The sequence below is a fragment of the Pleuronectes platessa genome, chromosome 10, assembly GCF_947347685.1.
Source record: "Pleuronectes platessa chromosome 10, fPlePla1.1, whole genome shotgun sequence".
In the NCBI taxonomy this organism is placed as follows: domain Eukaryota; kingdom Metazoa; phylum Chordata; class Actinopteri; order Pleuronectiformes; family Pleuronectidae; genus Pleuronectes; species Pleuronectes platessa.
In genome coordinates this window covers 4,205,001-4,220,945 of record NC_070635.1, presented here as the reverse complement: position 1 = coordinate 4,220,945, position 15,945 = coordinate 4,205,001, and the positions used below count along the sequence as shown (strand labels likewise).

Sequence of the window (15,945 nt, the reverse complement as noted above, 5' to 3'; positions counted from 1 at the left end):
ATCACACCTGTCATTAAGTAAAGAATCTATTTCTTTATTACACTCATTGAAGTTCAACTTGTTGATGAATTCAGGATAGCCAGGGGTCAGGCTTGGTGCTAGGGAAGAAACAAATTGTTCTACACAGGGATTCTCCATTGTTGGATCTGAAATGTAAGGATTAGATTTAAGTTTATAAATCAACAACAGTGTGGTTGGCTTTGGTGTTGCGATGGCAGACACCTTGTAGTGTGGATTTTATCGTACACTAGCCTAACCAAAACTATGGTGAGTAAAACAATTCACCAAACTTTGAATCACAATAACTGATATGCAGGGCAGTAACAGTTAAGGGTTCTATAAATTCACAGGGCTGTAAGCACGCTGTGGCTCTTTCTCACGTTCTCTTATCCAACTTGGGCTGATATGCTAGGCAGTAACAGCCAGGTACAAGCTCTGTTACATAGGGCCGGGGGCACGCTATGTCTTAATTCAAAAGCATTTAACAGTTACAGGCAATTTCGCAGCTTGACCAGTTAACATTGAATATGTGATATTCAAATGTTAAAAGAAATTCTTAAAATTTCAACAAAGAACGTTCAACTAGAATTATTAGCAACAATAGCAATCTTTTAGGGTAACACTATGGGACTTAAAGTGGTAGTTCTTAATAATTAATTATTAATAAATATTTAATTTATGAGTAAATTAAATTTCACCACAATGCACTTGTTTGTAAATACGGTTGAATGTCTACTCCGGTAGCAGACTAGTGGAATTGAATTCAAGCCTCTGGCTTGACTGAAAATTCCAAATTCACCTATTTCTGGCTTTTGCCAAAAATGAAAAACACATTAATATTGCATAGTCATGAAGTTTTTGCCAACTGTACTCTGCTTCACAGGGCTACACCATTTATGTTAATTAGGTGCAGCGTTCCGCCTCACACGGGGATCCATTTATGTTGTGCAATAGTACGTAAAAAGTGTTACCATAGAATGGTGTGCCTTTAGGCACTCAATAAATTTGGTTATCAAAATAAAATGTAAAACATTAATATTTAAAATATTAATATTAAATCATAACTTTAATTGGTTAAAGTTCTCGCGTGGCACCACCCTTCATAGAAGGGAAAAGATAGCCAATTTATTGATTAAGATCAGTCTCATTTAGATCTAGTTCAATTAGAAATCTCAATATTTTACCATTAAAGATTATATAATGAACAATGAAGGTTTATGGAGTTCTTAACAGTGTAACAGTTGGCAAGATTCACTTATGCAATATTAATGACAGAACATTTGTGAAAGAAGAACATTTATTATGAACATAATAAAGTATAAAAACACAAATTACTAAACAATCAAACTAACTAACAAGGAGGTGTGTGAGTGTGTGTGTGTGAATGTAAATTAGCATGCTTTAAAGATGGTCCCTAAGATAAGAGCCCCCCCCCCCTTCTTCTGAGGTTGCTTTATGGGGGTAGGTTTAATTAGGTGGAGACTATGCGTGTGTCTGTGGAGATGTTAATCAGATAATGCAAGAGTCAGAGAGACCTACAAAGGAGGCCTATGAAGGGCCTAACTAACAATTACTTTCAAATAACTTGTTGCCACAATCAGGGGCGCCGAAAAGGGGGGGTAAAGGAGACGGATTCTAGGGGCCCATGATGGAGGGGGGCCCAGAGAGGCCCCTAATGATGATGAAATTATAATACAGAAAAAATAATGACACTAAGTTATTAACTAACATATAATCACACATGTTTTATTTTCCATGTCCTGGTAACAATTCCTTTATTTGTTTTGGAAGCATCAACCCCTGCAGGGCCCCCCCTTCCCCCCCTCTATTTACGTAAAATGGTTCAGTCCGACTGGATCAGCTGCAGCCGGTAGCACTGGCGATTTGTCACAGACAGCGCCACAGCGGGCAAAGCGGAGGAGACAGCAGTATGCCTCAAAAATCAGGCAGCCAAAAAAGAAAGGAAAATAAATTAAGAGAGGAGAAGGAGTTGAAGGGTCGACAATATGTCACCCAGTATTTCCAAAAAAAAGGTGGGTTTGTTGTGGTGGAAAGTTATGGATATTAACTTTGTCCCTGTCTGTGGTCTATAAGCTAGCTCACTTTTCTCACCATGTTAGCTCAAGAAAACTCTGGATTTTTACATTTTACTGCTATATTAGTTAAATAATCAATCCAGTCAAACATTTATCAAGCTGTTCTTATTCAATAATAGTTGATCTCCCCTCTGTCAAAATGATGCCTCATTCTGAACAGAGTCAAGTGCACCTGAAGCTGCAGCAGCTGTCTGTCAGCCCCCAACTCCCCCTGCCCCTGAATCAGCCCCAGTGCCCCCACATGAGGAAGGAGGTGAGCAGCTGTGTGTGTTGAAATAATAATAATAATAATAATAATAATAATAATACATAATATAATACAAAATATAATACATTTGACTACAGTCTCAAAACAATACAAAGATGAAGGTAGGAAGGGCTGACTTTTAGTCAAAGTAATAATTCACTTTATTGCATACCATGTGTGCTTTTCTCCCATGTACAGAAAAAGCCTTCCACTAGTGCACTGACCAGTCAAAATGGGTATAAAATGTGTGATGTGAAGTGGCGTCGAATGTACAATAAATTCCCAGTCCATGAGAGGAGTGAGGCACATAGAGATTGCTACTTAAGATGGAAAAATCTGCAAGGATCTGTAATGAAAGATAGAGGTGTGGATTCTCTGTTAAATAAGGAGTTGCAAACAGAAATAGAGAAAAATAGAGCCATCTTGGAGAGACTCTTAGACGTAACCCTACACTTGGCCTCAAGAAACCTGCCTTTCAGGGGCAAAACCAAAGACCTAGATGACATTCATAATGGCAATTTCCTAGGCACACTGGAGCTCTTGTCACATTGTGATCCTCTGCTGAAAGAGCACTTTCAAAAAATCAGGGACAACAAACAAAAACAAAAAGAAGGAAAAGGAACCAGGCTAACACATTATCTTAGCTCTGACAGTCAGAATGAGTTTATCAACTTATGTGGACGACGAGTTCTGAAAAGAATTCTGCAGGAACGGGAGGATGCCATATATTATGCTGTCATCTGTGATGCCACACCAGACATTTCCCATACGGAGCAAAATGTGGTGCTACTACGGTATGTTAAATATGACAAAGAAAAAGATGAGTGGGAAATTACGGAGAGGTTCCTTGAATTCAGGGATTTTCTCAAAAAGACGGGGAGTGAGATCGCAGAGATGATTGATGCAGTTCTTCGTGACCATGGGATAGACATCGGTGATTGCAGAGGGCAGGGCTATGACAACGGGGCTAACATGTCAGGGAAAATAAAAGGAGTCCAAGCTCAAATACTGAAGAAAAACAAGCTGGCTACTTATTCACCATGTGCCTCCCACACATTAAATCTTGTTGGTGTGCACGCTGCACAGTCAAGCCCAGAGGTATCCACATTTTTCGGCTGCATAAATCTCCTGTACACATTTGTAAGTGGCAACCCAGAGCGTTGGGCCATCTATAAAGAGCAAACAGGTTGCTCATTGCATCGCCTATCTGATACCCGCTGGAGTGCAAGGATTGAGGCTGTTAACCCTGTGGCAAAGCACCTACCTTCTGTCCTCAAATCCCTTGATAGCATAGTTATGACATGCAGTCTCACCAGTGAACCAAGATCAGAAGCTAATGGTTTGAGAAAATACTTCATGTCATTTGATGCTGTTGTTCTTCTCACTGTCTGGCTGAAGGTACTGCAAGTATTGACAACAGGAATGTTATTCTCCAGTCAGGAAAAATATCACTTGACATAGAAGCAGCCAATATCAGAGACTTGACAGAAGAGATGCAGTCTCTAAGAGATGCATGGGACACTCTCCTAGCTTAGGCAAAGTTGATTGAGCTGGGGAAATTAATGTTACACCTCAGTTAAGCAAGGAGTCCAGCCGCCAGAAGAAAAGGCGGAGATTCCATGATGAAACCGCTGAAGAGGAGACAACTCAGGAGAGTTCAGAAACAGTGTTTCGGAACACTGTGTTTTATACAGCCATGGACAGTATCATCAGTGACTTGGACACTAGGTTCCGGGGCATTGCACATATTGTCAACGAGTTTTCTGCTGTTCTGAAAGTTGGGCAGATTAGTGAGGGCAAAATCTCTTCTGTGTGCCAACCACTGATCACAAAGTATTCTAGTGATCTTACTCCTGATTTTGAAAATCAAGTAAGACACCTAAACAGTGTATATGCAGCCAACTTCCCCCTTAACCTGTCCCCTCTTGAACTCCTGAATGCAATTTGTAAGCTGCAGCTGCAAAGCATCTTTGGAGAAGTGTGCATCGCCTTGCGCATATTTTGCACCCTGCCAGTTACTGTTGCTGGTGGTGAGAGAGCGTTCAGTAAACTAAAAATGATAAAAAACTATTTGAGGTCCACAATGTCTCAGGAAAGACTTTGCAGTCTTGCCATGCTGTCAATTGAGAGTCAGTTGGCTAGAAAGCTGGACTTCAAAGACCTGATAAGTGATTTTGCACATGAGAAGGCTCGGCGTTGGGCTTTTGGTGAGAAGAGTTGAGCAAGGACCAGTGATTGAAAGGTTGCAAAAGGAAGCTTGACTCAGTCGGCAACGTTATATTATATATATATTTGCCATTCTTTCATATATTAAGTTCTACTTAAATGATGAGAAATCATATATGGCCATTTTGTATTCTGATGGCTTTTTGTTTTTGCTGAGATTTTTTTCTCTTCACTGATTATAATTGCTATTTTTTCATGGAAGAGTTTATTTCCAATTTAAGAATCAGTGGTGCAGCAAATAAATGACTCAAAATGAATTCCATTGTATTCAGAGTGCTCAGTTCTTCCCCTACTGTACATGTCAACCAGGGCCGGGTCTAGGCAGGGGCAAGAGGGGGCCTGGCCCCCTCAAATAAATGTTGTGCCCCCTCAAACTAAATAGGGTTAGGGTTAGGGTTAGGCACAATGCCCCCTCAAGATTTGTGGCTGCCCCCTCATACATGCCTGTCTAGACCCGGCCCTGATGTCAACTGTCATGCTGTTCTTCTTTCACAAATATGGTAATGATAGTCAAAAATACCATTAAAATGCATAATTGTATGTAAAATAGCATCAAAAAATTTTGCCGCTGTGTTGGGGGCCCTGTAAAGATTCTTTTCATGGGGCCCAAAATCCCTAGCGGCGCCCCTGGCCACGTTACACTTTTGGTATCAAAGTTTGCACAGTAGAGATGTTGTGATGTAGAGTGGTGTCAAAGTCCAGTCAGTACATGGCCTCAACCGATTGTAAGACCAGTTAAGATGTTTCATCCCGTTACAGAGGCTAACACCAAAAAACGTATTAGAAACAAACTTTCTGAAGAATTTGCAATTTAACAAACATCAGTGTGATATGATCTCCTGGAAGTGACGGAAACAGTTCTTGTGAAAAGTTAATTTAAGGTGAAGTTTGAGTTTTTGATCCATGTCCCATTTACTAACATGGAGGTGGCAACCACCAGAGAGTGATCAAGGGAATTTGGCTTCACTTTAGTGGAGCTTTCATGTCGTCCATCTTTATTCACAGTCTATGGGTGGGACATAAAGTAATTTTGGACGTTGTTTAGCTGATGCAGATTCCTATCGTTGCCCCATTTAAAAAAATGTGAATGAAGTGAATGATGACGTTCTGATCTGACTCCATTCATGAACTGGTCTCCCATCAGGTCTGAGTCAGAGGCCCACAGTGATGATTCCACCTCTGACTGAAGGACAGCTGACCACACTGACCTGCACTGCTCCTGGTCTCTGCTCTGGATCTGAACCTACATTCACCTGGAGGTGGCGAGGAAGAGGAGAGAGCGACGCTGACCTCACAGGAAACATCACGGCCTTCAAAACTGAGAATGTGACTGAGTTCGCTAAGAGAAGCAGCTCGACTCTGTCCTTCTCCCCTTCAGCTGAACATCACGGAACCAGCATCACCTGCACGGTCCTCTTCCAAGGACACGTGAGCACAGAGGAGACGGCGACTCTGAGTGTGAGCTGTGAGTAGAAACTACTTCATTTCTGAGGGGCTGAATTTTACAACAAGAAACTTTGTTCTTAACCACATTATATAACTGTGCAACGTGTGTTTATCTATCGTAGATGTGAAGGAAGTCAGAATAACCCAAAATGTGTTAGTGAGAGCGTGACTCTGACTCTGAAGTGCACTGTTGAAGGTTTCCTTCCATCGCGGATCACGTGGACTAATGCACTTGTGATGGTGAATGGATAAACAAGGAGGATATATTCTACATTACTGTGTATAAAGTAAATACTGATCAGACGTGCTGGTTCCAAAAAGAAGAAAACATTACTCCACAATATGATGTCATTCAAAATAAGGTTTAGCAAACCTGATCAGAAATAAGTAAAAAAATGGAACACTTACCTAAAATCAGTGGCTGTTAGGGTTAACCCTTTGCTAGGAAGAGAAATTGCTGAGAGAAAAATTGAAAGTTTCATCAGGAGAATCTAAAGCCAGTCTGTTTTATCTTTTATTGTTTCAATGCCCATTAACTGGTGTGAAAATACGTTTCAAATCATACACACATCACGGAGTCGGCAGAGAAGCAGGAGCTTGACGGGAGGAGCTCCGTGATGCTGAGCTGCTTCAGTCACAGCTTTCCCCCAGTCCAACACTACTCATGGTACAGGAAGAGTCAGGGAGAGGAACAGGATGAACTTGTGTCCGAGCATCAAAACCACACAGTGTACTCAAACCAGTCAGGAGTCTACTACTGCGTCGCAGAAAATGAAGTAGATCAAAGTTTGTCTGATCCCGTCCATCTGTTTGAACGTGAGTGAATTTCAAGGCCTATTAACTGTGTGCTTTATTGCTCAGGAGACATGTGGGAGGTTTATATCAGATCATGTTTTCTGGTTGTCCATCTGTACATCCCATTTCCTACATCCTTCGCACAAACACACAATAAGAATCAAGGAGTAAATGATTTGATTTCGGTAGCCAAAGGTGAAGCTCGATATGATGCTCTCTCTCTTTTTAAACCATAGGAAACTCTCTGCACATCCTGAAGTTCGTCCTCCCTGCTCTATTTGTCCTGATGATTATCTTTTTAATCGTCATAGTTTTAAGGTGAATGAATAAGAAGTGCATTTGATTAAATAAATACATTTCAGAGATGGTCCGGCATGTGTAACCACATCATGTCCCTCTATGTTTTCAGACTCAGGAGGAAAAAATCTATTCAACAAGGAACAACAAACACCAAATCCCCTTCTGGTTTTTCGGAGCAGTTGAGTCGTCCAGACGCCCCTGAACACCAGCCTCTTCCAGACAGCACGTACGACCACACCCACTCAACACACTGTCCCCACCCAGGACAAGGATCATCATGTTGGACAGAGTCAGACATGGGCTGCTGCTCATGCTATAGTCAAAGCATCCATTTATTTTCTATATCCTCCGACATGAATAGCACAATGAAAGTCTGCCCTGTTATTTATAAAAGTCATTCACTCTGTATGCATATGTTTATTCTTACATATCTTTTATATTCCACAGGCCTCCGACCGACATCAACCTTGTTTACAGCATTTTGAATCTGCCCCAGGTGAGTCCCGGGTTGAGACAACACTTTGAACTAGAAAACAATAAGTTAAAACAGTCTTTAAACAGAGACTTTAGTAAAACTCAAGAAGATTTATATTAAAAAGAGTTTAATTCAAAGTGTCTAGTCATGGTGGCCTGTTGTCAGAACCGTGTCGTAGCACAATAGATTTTTTAATTATTTAACAACCAGTTGTTGAAACTTCAACATTTATATCTAATTGGCTTTATGTATATTGAAATCCAACCCAGTCTCATCAGAAAATGTTCAATGGCAACGTTGGTCCACTTGGACCGACGTTACCATCTCACAATCTGGCCTCTCAGATTGTGAGATGGTAACATTTAGTCCTCCCATTGTTTTGCATTGGCGTGTTCTCACGTCACGTGACTCTCAAGCTCCCGTCTGCGGAGAGGAAAACATGGCGGAGATTCCTTGTTTTTTCAGATAAAAATATAATTTTGTAACTTAGTTTGGGCATAAAAATACATTCTGACACCATTTCTAGCGAGAAATGTGGTCTTTGCTTCCACAGTCTTCAGCCAGTTCGTGCTTATGATAAATATTTTAATAGTTATCACGCATGTTTTTATCGTTGCTATGATGGTTGCCATGGCACCACGGGCGCAGCTTGGTGTTTAAATCACAGTCCCTGCGTGGTGTCCTTCAGTGATCGTGAATGTTATTCATGTTATATAATAGTAATATTTGAGGCTAGATTACATCTCTAATGAGAAGGATCATGCGAGTCTGTTTATACCGAGGCCGGCCCGAGTGCGCGAGCGGACCGAGTGCGCGAGCGGACATGACGTGTGGCTGTCGTAAAAACCCAATTTGTAAACAACCAGCCCTTTAACTCGGGGCTGCGTCATAAACACGGCGCGCTTGGAAGACCACGATGTCATCTTCCTTCTGTCAGGTAAGTAGTTTATTGTTTTTAAAGATCGTTACGATCTAGGTTTACAGTCCGAGTGCGGAGAGAGTCCGTCAATCCACACTATGGACGCTGTTCATCAGCTAATACGCCATTGTTAGCCACATGCTTCAGCCCACGGTAGCCTGTGCTACCTGGGAGGTGAATACATGGTTGTTGAAAGCAGTTCAAGACGCTTAGCTCATCATTGAGGGACGCTACAATATAAATATAAACATGAATTTGATTTATGAATGCTTTAGATTAATAAGGAGTGTATTTGTCTACCATTACTCCACAATATCAGGTCAATTTGGTTTAATGTATAGTATGCAATATGACAATAATGTTTCCATGTTATGGAGTTGCGATTCATTTTATAAAACAATTGCTATGTTCTGTTTTTTAATCAAGGAGGATCCAAGTGAAGCTACAGGAGTTTCTTTAACGTCAACAACTTGGACCAAACAGTTTGTTTTGCTTGATGAAGAGCAGGAAGGGCAGCCTGGAGAGAAAGAGAAGCCGGGTTGAGCCCACTACCATCATCCATGTACCATGAGGAAGATGAGGGAGAGAAATGATCCTACCATTAAAGAGGTACTTTTAAGTTACATACCAGAAAAAACATTTTATATAATTTGCCAAATATACATTTTTATTAAATCCCCAAAGTACGCTTGCTGAAATACAAGTTAATATCACACTGAAAGAATTTTGATCAATCATGCTTCCCTGCTGTGATTGTTTAACTTGGAAAACAACTTTTTCCACAGGAAGGCAAGTAAATTTAAGGAATACATGTGCAAAGTTTTCCTCTGTTATGTATAATGATGACCCCCATCAAACATAATGTTAGCAATATTTACACCTTTTAATTTATACTGTTTATTTCTGTCTACATGTGTGAATTTGCCTTCATTAGTTTCAGAAAAGAGCGATGATGTATCGGTCAGTGGGCGGCAGCACGAGACTCCGCAAACTAGTCTGTAAGCAAAGCAGACGAAGGCATCGAGGTTGCGGCCTGCCATCATTGTTATTTTGCTTAAGGGACTGAATATGTTTCATGCAGAAATATTAGCATTTCCCTTATATCTACCAAAACTGCTTGTTTCACAGACTGCAGTTTTGTTTTGATCCGATGTGGTGTGCAAATACAACCGTATCTGCAATGGGTTGTGGGGCATTAACATTTGTAACTCTAATTTTGTTTTGACAGACTGTGAAAAGAACGTTGAGAACATCACCACTCTACAGGAAGACACAGTCCAGTAATGGGTGTCAGAAGTTCAGTAGTGAACGACAGGTACTGTGGAAAAATGTGTGTCATTGTTGTACAATGTCCTTTGACTCTGTTTACACAAGGTTAACACAAAAAGGTTTGATTGTAAAGTGATATTGGTATGAATTCATGTTATTCTCCTCTTCACAAGAAACAAACAATCCAAATTACCTGCAGAAAGCCCTTGATGGACGCTTCAGCTGCATCGTCAGACTGGCCAGACAGCAAGATGCCAACTTTAATGCCAATTTATTTGTGTAACATTCTGTGACCAAATGTGTAGATAACTTTTTGTAGATTGTAAAAATAGATAACCCATTTATTACAAAAAACTACACTAGAATTACCGCACTGCGTTGTATGACTCCGCTAACCAGAGCAGTGTCCGTCTACATATTTCTACATATTTTCTCTCATATAAATGACACTGTATCTCTTGACAACTGAAACCATAAGATGAGGTCAGTGTGGCCTTGACCTTTTTACTTTAAGACAAATACAAAGTTAGACAATCCGAAAACATGCAGTTATGCCTCCGGCGACTCGCTATTGCAGAGGCATTAAAACCGTAGTGTAGTAGATTGGATTTTATTGGTGTTACATTGGACATCTTGTATGGGTACACCAAAAAATATATTTGGTTTCACATTCTAGATGGCAATAAGCAGAGTCATCAACTCAGGAAAAATATTTCTGTAGAAAAGAAAGCCCTGTATGTGTGTATGTATACATACACACAAACGCACTATTGAGACGTTTTGTTTTTTATCATATATTCTCAGGCAGTACTGATGCATTTACTGAGACGGGACGTGAGGGCCTACTCTGCGTGCTCAGAGTTCAAGCCCAGCAGGCTGCAGCGGGCCTGACATATTCTGGAACAGCAGCACAGTCTTTAGATGACTCCTCTGAAGATGAAAACATGGCGAGGTACTTCTCCACTGATGAAGAACTGTGAGGGCTGTGATTAGCTACACTCTCTTGCTACAATGCTACTCATGCTACTCCCTGGCAGCCTTAGGAAGGCATTAGCTTGCTGTGTGGTAGCTGTTAGCTTCAGCATTTTTAATTTTTAGTGGCCTGTCTGACGTTTATGTTTAAAAAAAAAAATCAGAGGGAACCATCTTCATAATTTAACACTATGGTTTGTTTGTGTCCTTCAGTTCTTCTCAAGAGAAGCAGTACAGGTGTGCCTCAGCTCCATGGTCCCTCCTGCAGCCTCCGCTCCTGATGCTAACCTCATGTCTCCATCACACCAAGCAGCAGACCTGGATTGACAGACCTTTCTCCAGAGCTGCCCCCTCCCTCTGAAACCCCCCTCTCCAAAACACTATTTGTGTAGTTTTTAAAGTATTTTTTGCATGAGAATTGTTGATCATATCATTTCCAGCAGATGCCTTAATATAATGTTTGTGCACAATAAATGACATTGATCATAACAGAATGGTATTTCCTTGCACTTCTACACCATGATATTGGCAGATAAGATGCTGATTACATTAAAGCAGTGAATGCTCTTCTTTAAGCAACATAAACAAACAATGATCCAATGAATCTGAAGTAGAATGGGCACATTACATTCTGTAGAGAATGCCTCAGTTATGGAAGTCAGAAAATAACTTTCTTTATCTGAGGTTCCAGTCATTTATAGTCACAGCAAAGCACACAGGTCTGGTTGTCTAGGGACACCCATATCATTGTTTAAGATGTGTAACATCAAGTTTGTGTTTCAGTGCAAAATTAGTCATTAGTCAAGAGTTCACCCTCTTGTTTACATTAAAATTAGGTGACCTAGATGTTTCACAATGCATCTGATAAGGTCTTATGAGAAACATTCTTAACATTAAAGAAATCAACACAGAGGCTAGCAATAGATGCTTTAATCCGTAGCTGGTAATCGGCAGCCTGACTTATTCAAACACATTAATACTACAATGAATGAGGCAGGGCCTTCTATCAGAAATCAACTATATCGTCACGTTATGTTTCTCTTGAGCTCATTGGAATTACCTTCACATTCCACTCACTGTCACCTGAACCATACTGTTGTTTCTGTATCTACAGTGACTTTTAGGAAAACATATACTAGAGGGCAATGTATAAACATTAATACATCTTATTTATATAGAGCTTTTCAAGAAGTGCAAGTACTAAACTGAGGGAAAGCTAATACAAACAATATATATATATCTTATTTCCATGTGCCAGGACAGCCTCACACTTGGATATAAACCAATTTTAGAATACATTTGCTTATACTGGAGATCTTTTAAATTAATGTCCCAGAAATGATTTCTGATGGAAAACCCCTGCCTTATTCATTGTAGTATTAATGTGTTTGAATAAGTCAGGCCGCTGATTATCAGCTACGGATTAAAGTCAAACAGATATTGCTATCCTCTGTGTTGATTTCTTTAATGTTAAGAATGTTTCTCATAAGACCTTATCAGATTGCATTGTGAAACATCTGGGTCACCTAATTTTAGTGTAAAGAAGAAGGTGAACTCTTGACTAATGACTAATTTTGCACTGAAACACAAACTTGATGTTACACATCTTAAACAATATGATATGGGCGCCACTTAGACAACCAGACCTGTGTGCTTTGCTGTGACTATAAATGACTGGAACCTCAGATAAAGAAAGTTATTTTCTGACTTCCATAACTGAGGCATTCTCTACAGAATGTAATGTGCCCATTCTACTTCAGATTCATTGGATCATTGTTTGTTTATGTTGCTTAAAGAAGAGCATTCACTGCTTTAATGTAATCAGCATCTTATCTGCCAATATCATGGTGTAGAAGTGCAAGGAAATACCATTCTGTTATGATCAATGTCATTTATTGTGCACAAACATTATATTAAGGCATCTGCTGGAAATGATATGATCAACAATTCTCATGCAAAAAATACTTTAAAAACTACACAAATAGTGTTTTGGAGAGGGGGGTTTCAGAGGGAGGGGGCAGCTCTGGAGAAAGGTCTGTCAATCCAGGTCTGCTGCTTGGTGTGATGGAGACATGAGGTTAGCATCAGGAGCGGAGGCTGCAGGAGGGACCGTGGAGCTGAGGCACACCTGTACTGCTTCTCTTGAGAAGAACTGAAGGACACAAACAAACCATAGTGTTAAATTATGAAGATGGTTCCCTCTGATTTTTTTTTAACATAAACGTCAGACAGGCCACTAAAAACTAAAAATGCTGAAGCTAACAGCTACCACACAGCAAGCTAATGCCTTCCTAAGGCTGCCAGGGAGTAGCATGAGTAGCCTTGTAGCAAGAGAGTGTAGCTAATCACAGCCCTCACAGTTCTTCATCAGTGGAGAAGTACCTCGCCATGTTTTCATCTTCAGAGGAGTCATCCAAAGACTGTGCTGCTGTTCCAGAATATGTCAGGCCCGCTGCAGCCTGCTGGGCTTGAACTCTGAGCACGCAGAGTAGGCCCTCACGTCCCGTCTCAGTAAATGCATCAGTACTGCCTGAGAATATATGATAAAAGACAAAAACGTCTCAATTGTGCGTTTGTGTGTATGTATACATACACACATACAAGGCTTTCTTTTCTACAGAAATATTTTTCCTGAGTTGATGACTCTGCTTATTGCCATCTAGAATGTGAAACCAAATATATTTTTTGGTGTACCCATACAAGATGTCCAATGTAACACCAATAAAATCCAATCTACTACACTACGGTTTTAATGCCTCTGCAATAGCGAGTCGCCGGAGGCATAACTGCATGTTTTCGGATTGTCTAACTTTGTATTTGTCTTAAAGTAAAAAGGTCAAGGCCACACTGACCTCATCTTATGGTTTCAGTTGTCAAGAGATACAGTGTCATTTATATGAGAGAAAATATGTAGAAATATGTAGACGGACACTGCTCTGGTTAGCGGAGTCATACAACGCAGTGCGATAATTCTAGTGTAGTTTTTTTGTAATAAATGGGTTATCTATTTTTACAATCTACAAAAAGTTATCTATACATTTGGTCACAGAATGTTACACAAATAAATTGGCATTAAAGTTGGCATCTTGCTGTCTCACCAGTCTGACGATGCAGCTGAAGCGTCCATCAAGGGCTTTCTGCAGGTAATTTGGATTGTTTGTTTCTTTTGACGAGGAGAATAACATGAATTCATACCGATATCAGTTTACAATCAAACCTTTTTGTGTTAACCTTGTTTAAACAGAGTCAAAGGACATTGTACAACAATGACACATATTTTTCCACAGTACCTGTCGTTCACTACTGAACTTCTGACACCCATTACTGGACTGTGTCTTCCTGTAGAGTGGTGATGTTCTCAACGTTCTTTTCACAGTCTGTCAAAACAAAATTAGAGTTACAAATGTTAATGCCCCACAACCCATTGCAGATACGGTTGTATTTGCACACCACATCGGATCAAAACAAAACTGCAGTCTGTGAAACAAGCAGTTTTGGTAGATATAAGGGAAATGCTAATATTTCTACATGAAACATATTCAGTCCCTTAAGCAAAATAACAATGATGGCAGGCCGCAACCTCGATGCCTTCGTCTGCTTTGCTTACAGACTAGTTTGCGGAGTCTCGTGCTGCCGCCCACTGACCGATACATCATCGCTCTTTTCTGAAACTAATGAAGGCAAATTCACACATGTAGACAGAAATAAACAGTATAAATTAAAAGGTGTAAATATTGCTAACATTATGTTTGATGGGGGTCATCATTATACATAACAGAGGAAAACTTTGCACATGTATTCCTTAAATTTACTTGCCTTCCTGTGGAAAAAGTTGTTTTCCTAGTTAAACAATCACAGCAGGGAAGCATGATTGATCAAAATTCTTTCAGTGTGATATTAACTTGTATTTCAGCAAGTGTACTTTGGGGATTTAATAAAAATGTATATTTGGCAAATTATATAAAATGTTTTTTCTGGTATGTAACTTAAAAGTACCTCTTTAATGGTAGGATCATTTCTCTCCCTCATCTTCCTCGTGGTACGTGGATGATGGTAGTGGGCTCAACCCGGCTTCTCTTTCTCTCCAGGCTGCCCTTCCTGCTCTTCATCAAGCAAAACAAACTGTTTGGTCCAAGTTGTTGACGTTAATGAAACTCCTGTAGCTTCACTTGGATCCTCCTTGATTAAAAAACAGAACATAGCAATTGTTTTATAAAATGAATCGCAACTCCATAACATGGAAACATTATTGTCATATTGCATACTATACATTAAACCAAATTGACCTGATATTGTGGAGTAATGGTAGACAAATACACTCCTTATTAATCTAAAGCATTCATAAATCAAATTCATGTTTATATTTATATTGTAGCGTCCCTCAATGATGAGCTAAGCGTCTTGAACTGCTTTCAACAACCATGTATTCACCTCCCAGGTAGCACAGGCTACCGTGGGCTGAAGCATGTGGCTAACAATGGCGTATTAGCTGATGAACAGCGTCCATAGTGTGGATTGACGGACTCTCTCCGCACTCGGACTGTAAACCTAGATCGTAACGATCTTTAAAAACAATAAACTACTTACCTGACAGAAGGAAGATGACATCGTGGTCTTCCAAGCGCGCCGTGTTTATGACGCAGCCCCGAGTTAAAGGGCTGGTTGTTTACAAATAGGGTTTTTACGACAGCCACACGTCATGTCCGCTCGCGCACTCGGTCCGCTCGCGCACTCGGGCCGGCCTCGGTATAAACAGACTCGCATGATCCTTCTCATTAGAGATGTAATCTAGCCTCAAATATTACTATTATATAACATGAATAACATTCACGATCACTGAAGGACACTACGCAGGGACTGTGATTTAAACACCAAGCTGCGCCCGTGGTGCCATGGCAACCATCATAGCAACGATAAAAACATGCGTGATAACTATTAAAATATTTATCATAAGCACGAACTGGCTGAAGACTGTGGAAGCAAAGACCACATTTCTCGCTAGAAATGGTGTCAGAATGTATTTTTATGCCCAAACTAAGTTACAAAATTATATTTTTATCTGAAAAAACAAGGAATCTCCGCCATGTTTTCCTCTCCGCAGACGGGAGCTTGAGAGTCACGTGACGTGAGAACACGCCAATGCAAAACAATGGGAGGACTAAATGTTACCATCTCACAATCTGAGAGGCCAGATTGTGAG

At 40.3% G+C, this 15,945-nt stretch overlaps 1 long non-coding RNA gene across 1 annotated transcript; it reads right to left on the bottom strand.

Annotated features, from left to right (window-relative positions):
* Positions 1-12,629: 12,629 nt before the first annotated feature.
* LOC128449422 (uncharacterized) lies at positions 12,630-15,466 on the bottom strand. Its single transcript, XR_008339868.1, has 4 exons — positions 15,333-15,466; positions 14,742-14,924; positions 13,128-14,122; positions 12,630-12,897 (listed from the first exon to the last, which is right to left on the bottom strand). It is a non-coding gene; the product is annotated as an uncharacterized LOC128449422 (long non-coding RNA).
* Positions 15,467-15,945: the final 479 nt, after the last annotated feature.